The sequence below is a fragment of the Phyllostomus hastatus genome, unplaced genomic scaffold (genome assembly GCF_019186645.2).
Source record: "Phyllostomus hastatus isolate PE091 unplaced genomic scaffold, TTU_PhHast_1.1 phas_contig_17, whole genome shotgun sequence".
Taxonomy (NCBI): Eukaryota; Metazoa; Chordata; class Mammalia; order Chiroptera; family Phyllostomidae; genus Phyllostomus; species Phyllostomus hastatus.
Window position 1 is genome coordinate 30,037,699 of NW_025333664.1, and position 15,777 is coordinate 30,053,475.

Sequence of the window (15,777 nt, forward strand, 5' to 3'; positions counted from 1 at the left end):
CTAGATCCAGATGGTCACTACAGAAAGAACATGTGAAGAACAGGGCAATGCATGTTTCTGAGCATGAAAGAAAGAGAGAGCTTCTTTGTGAAGCTGAGTTGCATTATCTTGGGCCTGGAAAAGACCAGGAGCTTTTTCAAAATAACCAATCAACTTCCCCAGCTTTCCTGGGCTTATGATGGATCCATGACCTAGTCAATTGATCCCTTTCCCGGTTAGACTGACCAGCCTCTAGGGTCAAGCACCTCTGCCTACACCATTTTGATTTCAATTGCACATGTACTTACCTCCCTCTGCTCCCTGCAACAATCCAGTACTGGAGCAAGAAGGGAGGAGGTTAATCCTCGGCAGGGCAATGCTATGATTCTCCTGTAGTGAAGCTGTAGCATAAGCCTGCTTATGCTCTCTGGTTGATTATGCTCAACAATGTCTGATTCCCTTTCCTACCTTTCTTTATTAATAGCTAGCTAACTACCTACAGTAATCTACCTCAGCCTCAAAGAGGCCTATGAATTCTCTCTTCTGTGTGCTTTGAATTTTATGGGGAAAAAATGCTTAGGGTGAACCCTCTGTGTGTCTTAGAATGGACACTTGTTAACATTCTTCTATTTCAGTAGTATTCAGAAGAAAAACTGTAGGGCGCAGCTGGCTAGCATCCCAAGAGAGGATTTGAAAAGCATGAGCAGAGTTTCTGCAGGACTGGGGAGTGCTGACAGGATGTGGCAGCCTGTCCATAAGATTGACCTTAATCCTGAAATAGTAAAACAAATCCCTCCTGTTCAAAGCAATAGGGTTTCAGTACCATCATTAACACCAAAATAACAGAACTTGAAAAAAACCATTGCAAAATGTTCAAAATAGAACTAGATCTTCAACCAGCACTTGACAAATACCCTTATTCTAGAAACTTCTGTGGTTTTTTTCCTGACATCTTTTATTTGTTGCTATTTTCTGGGAATTTACCCTGAAATTTCAGGGAGTGAAGGGCTTTCTTTTATTTTCCTTTCCTTCCAATCTTTTCTGTACAAAAATATACTGTTCTCTTTGCTAAAAGGCTGATTACTCAGGATGAAAAAGAAATTATGTGTGTCAGAGACAGCTTAAGTATACACAAGATGTATCTAAGGTATCTGGGGGAGTGGGGGTGTGGGAGGTGACTGCTGTCTTCCAAGGCACTGCCTTACTTCTTTAAGGGAACCGTGACAACACCAGTTTAGGAAAGATGAGGCAAGTGCTAATGGTGTGTGTTTTTAAACTTTCAGAGGCTGTGGAGATAGAAAACCCTGGAGACCTAAACCCATACTGTTATCTTTTATAAAAGGCAAAACTCCAAACTAGGCCAAATAGATTCTCCAAGGGGCTAGAGCTTTTATACCTCTCCACTAAAAGTCTACTTTGTTTTCCATACAAATTGATTTGAACATGACAATGGTCCATTTGAATTTCTGCCCACTGAACTTTCATCTATGCACCTTAAATTCAAATAGCCTGCTCAACTCAAGATATCTGAACTATCTCAACATAATTTTATTCCAGAGCAATGATTTTACCCCCAAGGGCTGAATTATGGGGTGTTACAATCTGACTCTCAGAGAACAAAGCCTGAGATAAGGGCATAAGTCTATGTATTTTATCTGGAAGTGTGATTCCAGGGATCAGAAAAAAGGGATGGAAGAGTGAAATGGTGAAGGGAGGAGATTCAATGCAAGAATGCATTATGGAATTAATCAATGCTACAGGCATCTGATTCCTGTGGGAAGTTGAGAATCCTTATGAAATGCACATTAGGACCATCTTCCTGGAACAAGAAAGGAAAATTTAGCCACCCACTTCCATGGTCCTTTGGAAGGACCAACAGGACAGAATGGTAACTCTCTGTACTTCTATGTTGTGTGCATGAATCTCAAAGGGTTCTTTTCAAGGATGTCCTGTACTGGTCATCAAATAAGGCCCAGGCAGAAGTGAGAGGTGGAATTGAGGTGGGCACTGTCTCTTTATATTTTTGTAAGGCTGGTTGAAGTCTACATGAAATTAGTCACCACTGCTGGGGCTGGGAACAGAGACAGGGACACAAGAATTTGAAGGTATGTTTAAGAAGCATCGGATGTGCCCTGCATACAGTTGTACAGGTTATATACTCCTCAACCCTAGAAGGCACAATTCACATCATAAGACTAGTTTCCTATTTTCCTGTTCCATACATAAGGTCTCAATTGAGGTTTTGTTTGAAAGAGCTTTCATGGCTAAAGAAGAAAATGCAAAAATGACAGAAAATGAAATCTTTAAAAACCACTGTTTAAGAATCATTTGGAGGACCAATGGAAAGGACAAACTGCAGAACAGATGGGAAAAATAAAGTTCTAAATATTGGTAGCAGATCAAAGGTTTTGGATGACAGAAGAAAGTAATAAGGCATTTTTAATTTTGTTTTTGAGTTCTGAAGACCCAGAGGTTAAGAGCCAAAAACTTTAGCATGAGGTGGAAGATAAGAAAAATGGACACCAAAGAAGGCAGGGTTGAAAGATTCTGACAAAATAACTCAGAAGAGAAAGGGGGGCAGAGAATGACATAGCTAAAGGGAAACAAGAAAAAATATAAAAGGGAACTTTTAAATAATAATAGTAGCTGAAGGATTGGAAGACAGGGGCTAGTTTGGACTCAGTTACTTGTTGCCATTTCCAGGCTATTTCTCTTTCAGCTTCCTGATGAAATTGTGTTCCTTGATCCCCCTTTTCGCCTTGATTTTCATGGCTATCATCATGGTGACCTTGATTACAAGTATCTATACCACAAAGCCACTCTCATCCTCAGTCTCAATCCATCCAACATTGCCCCAAAGTCCTGAGACCTTAAACTCATTCTCTGACCAAAAATTTCACACTTCCATTCTCTCATGTTCTTACATCTCTGCACATGCCCTTCAAACTTATCTAAACTTCTAGTTGCTTAAGTTTCCTCTAAGTCCAACTTCCCAATGTTTCCAAGAGCCATGGTATCCATGCCCTCCACTCTCATGTCAACATCTTAAATTTTCTGTCATTCAACCCTGGACAATATACCCCAAACTCTAGGTGAGGTCCTTGGGAACACAGGTTGTATTCATGCAAATAACTGGACTAGGGTCAATAAAGAGCAGTGGTCCCATGGGCACTCTGATGCCCAGCAGATGGAAGTATAAAATGATAGAAGCACTTTTGAGAAACGATTTGGCAGAATCTAGGAAAGCTAAACATACACATACACTATGATTCAGCAATTCCATTTCTAGGTATCTATACACAGAAATGTGTACTTTTCTTTACCCAAAGATATGTGCTAGAATGTTCATAGCAGAAGTACTCACAATAGCCCCAGTTGGAATTTATCCAAATGCCCATTGACAATAGAATGAAGAAATCTCATGGTTGTTTACACATGGGACTCTTACAGCAATGAGAATGAGCATATCACAACTTTAAGCTGAAGCAACATGCATAAACCTTACTAATTCAGTGTAGAATGAAAGCCAAATACAAAAAATATATTGTGTGATTTATATACAGGTTTCAGCAGAAGTAACACTATTGAACATGGTTGGTAGGGTACATGAATATCTCACACGAGGTGGACAGCAATTTTAACATTTCACCTAAAAAGTCATAGGTGTGCTTGAGTGTGATATTGTTATGTTACAGAACTACATGCTTATGATTTTTTAATAAAAGATTTTTATGTAATAAAACAGGGACATTATTTGTGCTGGGCCCTGTATATGAAGTTCAAAAACAGGTAAATTAATCCACAGTGTTAGAAGTTAGGATAGTGGTTATCCTTGAGGTGAAGGGTTAGTGACTTAACCAGGACACAAGGGAGGTCCCTGAGGTATTGGCTATGTCCTGTTTCTTGATGTGAGTTGCATGTGTGTATTCAGTTGGTGAAAATTCACTGAGCTGTATAATATATGTATACTTTTCTGGATGTATGTTATACCTCAACAACAAGGTTTGAAACAATTTTAAAAAGACAACAAAATACATTTCCTAACATATTATCTGGTTCTCCTTCAGCCCTAGAGGCATTTTAAATACAAAAAAAATAACCTCCCCCCATCCATGCTTTTCCTTCCTTCTCTTGGCAAGACTTTACCTTATGTTTTAAGGGAAAAACTAAAGGTCAGTAGGAGCAGAATTTACACAATTCCTTCGTAGTGTGAAAAAAAATGCCTCCCAGAGTAGAGCAAAGTGTCATTCTGCAATTATTAGGCACAAATCATTTGTTCATTGTTGAGCAAGCTCTCATGGGTGACCGTGACATTGGAAAAGCCCTGGACAGAAGGGAGAATTCAAAGGACACATTAGAGGCAAGATGCTGTCTGCCTGAAGTGAAGCTAAGCCTGCACAGAACTGTCTACCTATCTATGGCTGAAGGCAAACCTGGGGCCAAGAGACCATGAATGGTTCTTCTATGATGAAGTCAATAACCATTCTTGTTTACATTTTCTTGTCTATTCTATGCAATATATCTCTCACCCTTCTTGACCTTTGAGTCAACGCTTGCTCAAGTCACCATGAAACTAACTCATCACAGTTCCTGGATACAAAACAAACAAACCACTTTTTCAGTCCTTTATGCTCCAGCTTCTCTGGGATATTTGATACTGTTAACCTTCAACTTCAAAACCCCTTTCTTGTTTTATGTGAAACCACTTTCCTTTGCTTCCTTTCTTAGTCTCCTTTGCTTTCTCTTCTGCCCATCTTCTATGTGTTGTTGCTTCCCTGAGGTACTAAATTTGGTTTTCTTCTCACTCTACATAAACCCAACCTTGTCTATAGTAGCTTCAGCCATTACATTCATGTAGATAATGCCCCAAACGAGATGCCTAATAGTGGCTACTCTTCTCAGGCACCAAACCACATTTCTGGTTGCCTACTAAACAGCTCCCTCCAGGTCACCCACAGGCACTTCAGACTCATCATGACCCTCGTGGAAATCCTCACCACCACCCCTGTCCAAACTCTTCTGCCTCATGACTGAAGCCAGGTATCGCCCCCTCACTGAATTGGTTGCCAAGACTTGTCTGCACCACCTCTTAATATCTCCCTCCTCTAATCCCTTCTTGCCCATGGCCAAATCTGGAAGAGCACAGGTTCAAGACTAGCCTCCCCAATTCCTGCCTGGGTCCATACCATTCCCAGAGTTTAAAAAAACATCAATCCGATCATGTGGTGCCTCTTCATTCCTTTAGTAGTTCTATTTAAGATAAAAAACAAACTTTTTAGCAGGACTTATGAAGCTATCCATGAGCCAGTGGCTGCCAACAATTGGAACCCATCCATTGCTATGGCTCCTTAGTATACTAAGACACTTGCAGTTATCTAAAAAGGATATGCTTCCCCCACCCCAACTTCAGTCTTCACTCCACTCTGGTAAACACCTGTTCATTCTTAGGACTTCATTTAGGTATCAACTGAAGTCTTTGACTTTCCTGATCACCCTGAGGTAGATTTAGGCACTTCCTTCTCACTCTTCTCAGGACACCCCATTCAATCTTCAAAGGTGATATGTATCATATTGCATTGCAAATTTTGCCTTTATGTTTGTCTCTTTCATAACACCCTAAACTTGTATGTTACTCTTGCTGCATAACAAACAGTCACATAAGCTCAATGGCATACAATAAATATTAATGCCTCACATTTCTGCAGGATTCAGCAGTCTTAGCCTAGGTGGTTCTGCTGATCTGAGCTGGGCTCACTCATGCATCTACGGTCAGGTGGGGTTCTGTCTTGGTGGGGCTAGGCTGAGGCAGCAGCAGCTTAGCTGGGATATCTCTGCTCTGTCTGTCTCATCCTTGAAGGCAAGGATTTTGTGTGATAATTGGTGTCAGATTGTTGAATCTAGGAGCACAATGAGATAGCTAGTTAATAGTGTACATATTAAACAGAAAGTACTAAACTGATGTCAATGGTATCCCCTACACTTCCCAAATCCTTTCTTCTGTTACCTAAGAGAGCAAAATAGCCTCTCACCCATCCGCGTTAGTCTTATTTTTTCACTATTAAATGCTATTAATTTTTAGCTGTTCCAATGATCATGACGTAAGACTTCCAAGCTTTTACAACCTCTCAGCAAAACTTTCAAATACCAGGTGATAGTTTATCTAAAGGGTAACAATGATTTGTTTGCCATCTCTAGAGCTATTTGAAGGAAAGCCACTCTGGTGGCTAAAAATATATCTGCAAATTCTTTGATGTGCCCTCCAATAGAAGAAGCTTAATTCTTTTCCCCTTAAGTGTGGGTTTAGTGACTCACCCCTTAGAATAGAATAAGTGTGAGTGTGTAACTTCAGCAGATATGAGTGTGTAACTTCTCAGACTAGGTTATCAAAAGCCATGTGCTTCTTTCTTTTTTTTTCTTGGGTCACTCACCCTGGAAGAAGCCAATTGCCATGTCATAAGGAAACTCAAGCCACCCTGCAGAGAGGTCTGTGTGACAAAAAAATGGAGGCCTCCAGCCAACGGGCATATAAAGAAGACTTTTGGGAAACAGATCCTCAGACCCTTCTGCAGCATGTAGCAGCCCAACCTACATTTTGTCTCAACTTCATAAGAGACCCTGAGGTAGAATGTGTTTCTCCTGTGTCCTGATTCTCAACAACTTTTTGAGGTAATAAGTGCCTGTTGTTTTAAGCTGCTAGACTTTGGGATAGTTTGCTCTGCAGCAATAAAAACTAATTCAGCTGATTTGTTAATAAACTATACAGCCTCCCCCAAAGCCCAGGTTTTATAATTACAACACTACAGTGGCTTCTTCACAGAATAAAGGGAAAAAAAAAAAAACAACACCACCCCTGTCTTGGAATCCCTCTACCTAGTGTCTAAAAAGAAAAAAAAAAGTGCACTTGAAACCTATGCGATCTTATTAACCAATGTCACCCCAATAAATTTAATTAAATAATAATAATAATAATTTTTAAAAGACAAATTAATTAACTACCTTCCTTGGAGGCTGATAGAAAACTGTTAGACTTTAGGAAGGATTGTTAAACTTGGCTGCAAATGTTGTCCAGGAAGTCTGAGTTTTGGAGCAAATTTGCAGAAGAATTTTAAAATTCTAGCATCATCCCTTTGTCTAACATGAATCCTTACTCTTCAAATTCCACGTTTAGCCTTCACCCCCTCAGCAGACAGATTTCTAGAACACTACCGCCACCCCCAGTTTATTGAACTGTCACTTGCTCTGCATCCCCTAGAGTGGCCCTGAGGAATAAAACACAGCAGGCCAACTCCTGTTCTAGCCCTCAGGCGATAATGAGGGAAACCATGTGGCTCCTAAAAATAATGGGAAAAAGGAGCAGCATTTGAGGTTTTGAGTCACTGTTGTTTGGGAGGCAAGAGAAGGAGAGAGGAAGAGAATATAAAAAGAGCTGAGCAGAAAATAAACACGGGCCCTGCAGACACAAGCTGAAGGGAGTACCCCAGGTCTGAGGTCTCAGAAAGCTTCTGAGCTGGCTGAGCTGGAGGGTTTGAGAAACAGGTTCACAGGGAAGAAGCCTGCACGTAGCTGGCCCAGCCAAGGGACCTGCCACCCACTCATGGAACACAGGTTTGGGTCAGAGATATGAAGCCTCACAGGCCCCCAAAACTCCCCTTTAGCCACTAAACAACAGCATCTCCCTCCTCTTCATGGGAAGAAACAAATACTCACCAAGAAGCCACTTTACATTCAGCATTGTGCCAAACCAGGGAATACAAGAATAAATAAGGCACATGGAGTTTTTTAATTTAACATGGAGATTGACATGCAATGGTCACACAAAAGAATGAGGAAAAGCAATGTGAAGGAGCTGTGGGAAACAGAAGAGGAGTCTCTACTCAGACTGGAACCTGGAGAGGGTGGGAGGACATCTAGGAGGCTACCTGGAGGAGGTGGCATGTGAGCTGCAAATACAGGAATCATCCTGATGAAGTATGTGTTATAGGAGGAGGGGGTCAGGTAATTCTAGAAAGAGGTAATACCACAACTGTATTAGTTGTCTATGGCTGCTATAAGAAATTACAAGTGTGTGGTTTAAAACAACAGAATGTTATTCTCTCAGTGTTCTGAAGGTTAGAAGTATGAAATCAAGGTGTTGGCAGAGCCATGCGCCCAATGGAGGCCCTAGGGGAGAATCTGTTCTTGCCTCTTTCAGCTCCTGGTGGCTGCAGGCATTTCTTGGTTTGTGGCCAAATGGATCTCTGCCTCCATCTTCACAGCACCTTCCATTCTGTGTGTCAACTTTCCCTCTGCTTCTGCCTTAAAAACACTTGTGATTACATTCAAGACCCACCCAGGTAATTGGGGATAATATCTCTATCTTAAGATCCTTAACAATCACATCCACAGAGATCCTTTCTCCTTTTACAGTAAAATTAACGGTTTCCAGGAGGTAGGACTACTACTTCTGGGTGGTTGTTACTCAGTGTATTACAATAACCTAAGATGTGGACATGCAAAAACCCTGGTGAGTGGACACTTCAGCATCCCTTAAACTTAAAGAGGGGTGAGAGATGAGGTAGCAAATATCTGAGCATGAAGAATCTTACAGACCAAAACAGGGTGATAGGACATGCTTAAACATTTTATGTGAGAGAGAAGTGATCAGGCTTCCTTCACTGGAGATTCCCCCAACTGCAATGTGGAACAGGGTAGGAGGGAGCTAGACTAGAGGCAGGCCATTCAGTCTCACACTGGCTAAATGACAGGTGTGTAACCCCAGAGAGAAAATGCCAGGGTTCTCCCTGTAGCCAGCAGGTCACATTTCATTATCAAATGATGTTACTGTAGACTTTGAAACAGAGAGGTTAAGGTCCTAAAAGGACCTCACAAATGCCTAGAACCTAGAATACGTGTGAAATACTTTCTTGCTAAATGAAACAAGGAAAATGTGTTTTTACAAAGATTGTGGGAATCCAAGTAGAAATGGGAGAAGGTCAGGAATCCACTGAACCACAATGGAGGGGCCTGTTGACCTACAAGGTCCTACTGAAAGTTCCAGTGCCAGTGGGAGCTACCCCCCACCCAAGTCAGTCCACCATCAATGACTGACTGATATTGCGTTATAAGAGGCAGCACCCGACTCAAGGTGGAAGAGCTTCAGGTGCTCTTCATGCTCCAGAGCCCCAGGCTGAGGCTATCCTTGAGACCACATCATTATTTCGCTTCCACCCTGCCTTATTCTGCTTCACTCACCTTGTCACAGGTTCTTCCCGAGAGAGTCCTCCCTAAATAAATCACTTACACAAGAATCTTCATCTTAAGCTCACCTATGAGGAACCTACCTAAGAGAGCCTCTCTTTATGATGATGTGGCTCTTAAGCCAGTCTTGGCTCAGTGACAGATGAGCAAGCAGAAGTTCTAGTCAGCCATCAATCAGTTCTGGGAGAATGTTAGTCCAGCACCTGCTAAAATGCGGGCACAAGGTTCATCAAAATTAATATTCAATAAGTAGATGACAAAAATCCTACTGTCTGCACTAAGCAGAGTGCTGTTTTCCCCCAGAACTGGTTTCTAATTAAAGACTATTTCCTTGACACTTATCTCACTCTTCCGTGCACTGAAAATTTATGTTCTTGCAACACACGTGTTGTTTTCACAAACTAAATCTTTAAGCCTTCTTGAATTAGGCCCCTACATTGTGTTTTCCCTCCACAATACCTATCACCACAACTGGCATTCAGTAAGGGTTTCATAAAGACTTAAAGTTCACATTCTCCTGACTTTGCATGGGCTTCAGAGTTTATAGGGCACTTCGCACACCTGAAGGGTGGTCCATGAACTGGTAGCATTGGCATCTCCTAAGAACTTGTTAGAAATGCAGAAATTCAACTCCCAGCCAAGATCTGCTGAGTGAGAATCTCTGGGGTGGACCTAAATACCTGCATGACAAGATGTCCAAGTAATTTTGTGGACACTACTTTTTGAGAGCCACCAACATACATCCTCTCATTCAACTGTTGGGAGGAGGACCGGAAACAGAAAGCCTCAGGCCAAGAAATGCAATAGCAACAGGAACAGAACCCACCCCCAACATACTTGCCTCCACCTGTTCACATCCCCAGGGCATGCCAGGTTAGGTCTGCACTGCCCCACTCCTTGACTGGATCTTGGACACTAAGTTCAACATTGGCTGGCTTCAGCAAAATAGCTCCCTCAGTCTCTCTTTCCTCATCACTAAAATGGGAACAACCTTAGTACTAGGTCTCACTGATTAAATAAATTATGGTATCTGTACAAAGGAACACTGTGCAATCTTAGGGATGAGAGAAGCCTACCTCTGAGATTATAAAAGATGTTATATTTGTATTTTTATGCAATACAAGATTCTGAAGAGTAAATTGTATATGTGCATGTGTCTGTCAGTTTACAAATAAAAGCCTCATTACAAGTGGTACCTTAGTACTCGTTTATTCATTCTGGAACTCCTGATGAGTACCAAATAAATTTCCCATTAGAAATAATGTAATTAGGCCCTGGCTGGTGTGGCTCAGTAGATTGAGCACCAGCCTGCGAATCAAAGGTTTGCCGGTTCAATTCCCAGTCAGGATACATGCCTGGGTTGTGGGCCAGGTCAGGTCCCCAGTAGGGGGTGCACAAAAAGCAACCACACATTGATGTCTCTCTCCCTCTCTTTCTCCTTCCCTTCCCCTCTGTCTAAAATAAATACAATCTTTTTTAAAAAAGAAATAATGTAATTAGAAATAATTTGTGAAAGTTCCCCCAAATTTTCTCATTTTAGTGGGCTAATATTAAGTAATGACGTTGTTTTGTAATACAGAACCTTAAAACTAAACAGATATAGATAAAAAAAAACAATTAATTAACAAAAATAAAATAAAATTTAACTTCACTTTACCTGTACTGAGAGGAGTTCCTGGCATAATGGGATGGTGATGAGATAGAGGAGGAGGAAGAGGAGAGGGGTTAATTGTTGAAATAGGGTTCCTCTTCCAAGACAATTTCAGACAATTTCTCAGGGATTTCTTCTGATTTTTTTTGTCTCTTGGCTTTACTGAACACTGATGGATACTCAGATTTACAGAGTTCTGCTAAAAATCTATTAAAAGAAACGTGTTTCTGTCTGTTTCAAAATGTTTCTAAAGTGTGACATTGTCTGTTCATTAAACAGGTCCACATTTCAGCTTGCAAGAGCTTTGTTTGGGTGATACATTTCCACAGTTTTGAACTTCAACCCATTTACTGCACATTTCTTTTACCAGTGCAGTAGACTTTCCCGCTTCCCTCCTTCTCACCTGAAGAAGTTTCCTCAGCCACTGTCTGTTGCTGCTCTTTCTGAAGTTCCTGCAGCTGCTTAGTGCTGAGCTCTGCTCGGTGCTCTGACATGACCACTGGCCTGCAGTGACCGCAGAATGGTGCAGATGGCTCTTGGAAACATGAGAAAAACATACACAGAGACAACCGGGTCCTGTGGGGAAATAGGGACAAAAACAGCCACTCTCTCTAGTGGAGAGCGCCCCGAGCCCTCACCTGAGAAGGCTTTTTATTAAGAATACAGACACAGTTTGTGGATTTACAGTCTGGCAGCAAAGATAAAAAGGAATAGGTAACTTTCAAAGGTGCTGGTGGATATCCCACTGGGATTCTGGGCAGAGTTTGGGATTCTACCAACTTAAAAAGGCTACAGGACCTAAAAGCTAGTTTCGTTTCCTGCTTGTGCCTTCAAATTCTAATTCAACAGCATCCTCCAGCAAGCAGATCTCACAGGATCTTGCATATTCTATGTCCCAGGCCTGATTACCCCGGGGGTCGGCCGACTCTGGTCTGGGCTGCACCTCCCCTGTTATTTCCACAGGCCTGAGCCAACACAGGAGACAAAGGCAGCCAGGAGACTTGGAATTCTCACAACTTAGAACAAGGACTCAGACTTTGACAAAGCCGAGGCGGCAAGGGTTGATGTCCATCACCCCTTCATTTCCATAGCCCCAAATCTCTTCCCTGAGGCCTCCTTGTGATCATGCCTGTCTTAGGCAATTCCCTCCATGGGAAATCTTACCTGTCATTGGCTAACTGATCAAGCATAGGAGGCCAGGCACAGAACAGGCAGCATTCATGCCAGGGAAATAAGTTTTGTCTCCTTAGTAGCTCCTGGTTCCGAAGTCTCTAACTCAGCCTAAGTCATGGGGGGTTACAGCTTCCTGAGACCAGGCAGGGCGGACTCCAACAGTGCTCCTTTACTAACTCTTCGACATCTTCATCACTGACCTCCAGGCCCATGGACTTGCCCAGAGACACAATATGCTGCACTGTTGGGCTACCAGGATCATCTTCTAAGCCTTCTAAGTCCCTTGGAGTTACAGCTCCTGGCAATAGTTTCTTCCAGGCAGAGTTCAGAGTTCATGGTCTTTTAAGAGACTTCATGTGAGGAGGCCTCATCTATGAGCCTAACACAATTAAAATGGTGCTTCTAGAACTCTCTGAGTGTCAACTGTGTATCCCAGGTTACTCCAAACAACTCTGTAAAAGGACCTTCTGGGCCAGGAGCTGGAGCAGACGAGCTGTGTTAGGGGGCAAGAACTTCACAGTTATGAAACTGATCTCCTCCAGTAAGTCGCCCTTCAAGCCTGGAGGGTGAGCAGGAGCATTGTCCAAAATTAACAAAGCCCTTCAGAAGCAGTTTGTTTTCCTGCAAATATTTTTTCACACTGGGGTCAAAAACTTCCTTCATCTACTCTAAAAAGAACTGCCTCATCGACCCAAACTCTACATCAACTGGCCCTCCATATCATACTTAAATTGCTTTTTATCACATTCTACCTCCTGAAAACTCATGGATTTTCACACGAGCAGAGGCTTAAGTTTTAACATTCCAACACAACAGAGTTAGCCGGTCCTTCATTGGCTCGTGCCCTGGCAATGCTTTCTCCACCTGAATGATGTAGGTTCTGTTAGGCATTTTCTTCCAGAACAAACCATTCTCACCACAGTTAAGCACCTGTTGGGGGACAAAATCCTTAGCCTCTTCATACTCCCTAAACTCAGTGACATAGCATTTGACAGCTTCTTTGTTGGCACTGGCTGCCTCTCCATGCCTCACCACACTAGGAATGCCAGTTCTCTTTTTAAATCTATTGAACCATCCATGACTGTCTTTAAACAGGTCAGTGCTCTCACCACTTGTTTCAGGCTTGCCTTTTAAGAGATCAGCATGCAATTACCTAGGTTTTTCACAAATTATTGCCTCAGGAATGCTGTCACCTGCTAAATGTTTTTCATTAATCCAGATGTAAAGCAATTTTTCAATTTCTTCCAATGTCTGTGAAATTTGCTTACTCACAGACTTTACATCCTTAGCAACATTTGCTGCTTTAATTGCTTCCTTACTTCTCACTGTTGTCGAGATTGTCATTCTTGGCATCTTGAACACAAGAATGCTATCAGTCACACCTACACCAGTCTCATACTTAGCTATGATCTCTTTTTTCTTTTTGATCATAGTTCTTATTAACTACCTTTTAGGCTTAGTAGTATCGGTCTTAAACTTTTTGTAACCCATGATTAGCACTTAAAAGTACAAGACAGTAACAAGGAGTATGTGGGGGTTCTGCACTGTTCACAAGCTACCATGAGTCTGACGCATGGACCTCTGTTTCATACCAAGAGAGGGGAGCTGAGTGGTGAGCAAGTGAGGAGTAATGAAGCATTTTCTCTTGTGAGGCGGCAGCATGACTCATACAAGTTTTAGCAAATGCAATGAGTCCCGAGCAAGCACCAAGTACTGAAACACTTTTTTCTCATCAAAATGCGATGAGTACAGGGTTTGATGAGTTCTGAAGCTGAGAAGTACTGAGTTATGACTGTACATATATATGTACATTATACACATAAGTATACATTGCATATGTGTATGTTCCACATATGCATTACATATATATGTGAAGTTAAGGGAATCGTTACCATATACCCACAAATGCTTATTACATGTATAGTGTGTGTAAAAGAGTCCTCTAGTTTTTACCTATCAGTGAAAATAAGGAAATCAAGATCTTCTCTCTGAAGAATTTACCTGGTAGCTAGGAAGGCAGCCAACAGTGAAGCAAATAACTAAATAGAATATAACAGATTGTGATTAATGTGATGAAAGAAATTATCTAAATGGTCTAATTGCAACTTTGGAGGGGCTTATTAGATAGAGGACAGAGGGGATCTCCAGGAGGAGGTGATGTTTAATCAGAAACTGATGGAGGACATAGAGCTGGTGATGAGGATTACCAAGGAAAGGGTTTTCCAGGCAAAGTGTGCAGCACCTGCAAAGGCCCTAAGATGGGAATGGGATTGGACACAAAAGATCAGACCAGTGGAATGGCATCTAGTAAAAGGATGAGAACATTTTACAAGTTCAAGTGAAAAAGAAAGCACAGTATGTGAACCTTGAGAACTTTGTAAGTGTATTGGATTTTATTCTAGGAGCAAGGAGGATCTGTCAAAAGGTTTATCCAGGGGACTAATATTATCTCATTTATGTTTGTAAAGACCCCTTGGCTACTGAATAGGAACAACTTTGCAAGAAAGTGTAAGGTAAACCAGAGGCCCCATCTAAAAGACCATTACAAAATCCAGGTGAGATACTGTGTAGGTGACTTGGACTAGGAGATAACTGTGGAAGTGGATAAAAGAGGGTGAACTTGAGAATTACCTTGGAGGTAAAAACCAGAATTGAACAATGGGCTGAAAGGTAAAGGATTGGTAGGGGGATCAAGTGGCTGGTGGTTGATCTAGATCAGCAAGTTTCAACTATTGTGCCACAAGAATTTTTAAAACATGCAGTACCTGACAATGTAGTCAGGGGCACTTACTTCTTTTTCTTTAGATTGTTAAAAAAAAAGACAACAGCCAACACAATAGCCAATAGCTGTCCAATGTAAATGAATCAAAATTATACTTATTTTTTCCCTGGCTGGATGGCTCAGTTGCTTGGAGTGTTGTCTCGTACACCAAAAGTTTTCTGGTTTGATCTCTGATTAAGGCACACACCGAGGTTAAAGGTCCAATCCCTGGTCGGGATATGTAAGGGAGGCAACCTATCGATGTTTCTCTCTCATGTTGATGTTTCTCTCCCCTTCTCTATCTAAAAGGAATAAACATGTCCTCAGGTGAGGATTTAAAACAAAATGTTTCTTAAAAAGGATTATACTTACTTTTTGTCAGATTAGCAAACTATATGATATATTTTGGGGAGTGCCACAGAATTATAGTAATTAGTTTCTGAGAGCCATGAGATGAAAAAGGTTGAAAATTGCTGATCTACACTGTCTTTACCTGGGACAAATGGAATAACTCAGCTTTGTTGTATATGGCACTCATTCTCCAGCAGGTAACTGGGCACACACTTGTGCAGACAGGAGATACAAGCCACAATGGATGTGAAGAAGCTCTTTCTCAAGCCTCTGCTTAAGTCACATCTGTTAATATCCCATTGGCCAAAAGAAATCACATAGATTAAATCAGAATCAAAGTACAGAAAATAGGCTCAACCTCTTGATGGCAGAAGCTGTAAAGCCACATGACAAAGGGCATGGACACAGGAAGAGCTAAAAAATGAGATGATGCTTTTCAAAGAACTGAAAGCCCTTCTTCATTAATAGTCAGGGACAGGAGACAACAGAGGTTAGTTAACATAGTTGTGAAATATTGAAAATTTCAAGTGCCTATCATTGCCAGTGAAATCAGTAAGATTAGGAAGCCAAGAACTAAAGTGGTAAATAAATGCTAGATTGTGAATGCTTTACGGCTCAAGAGTAT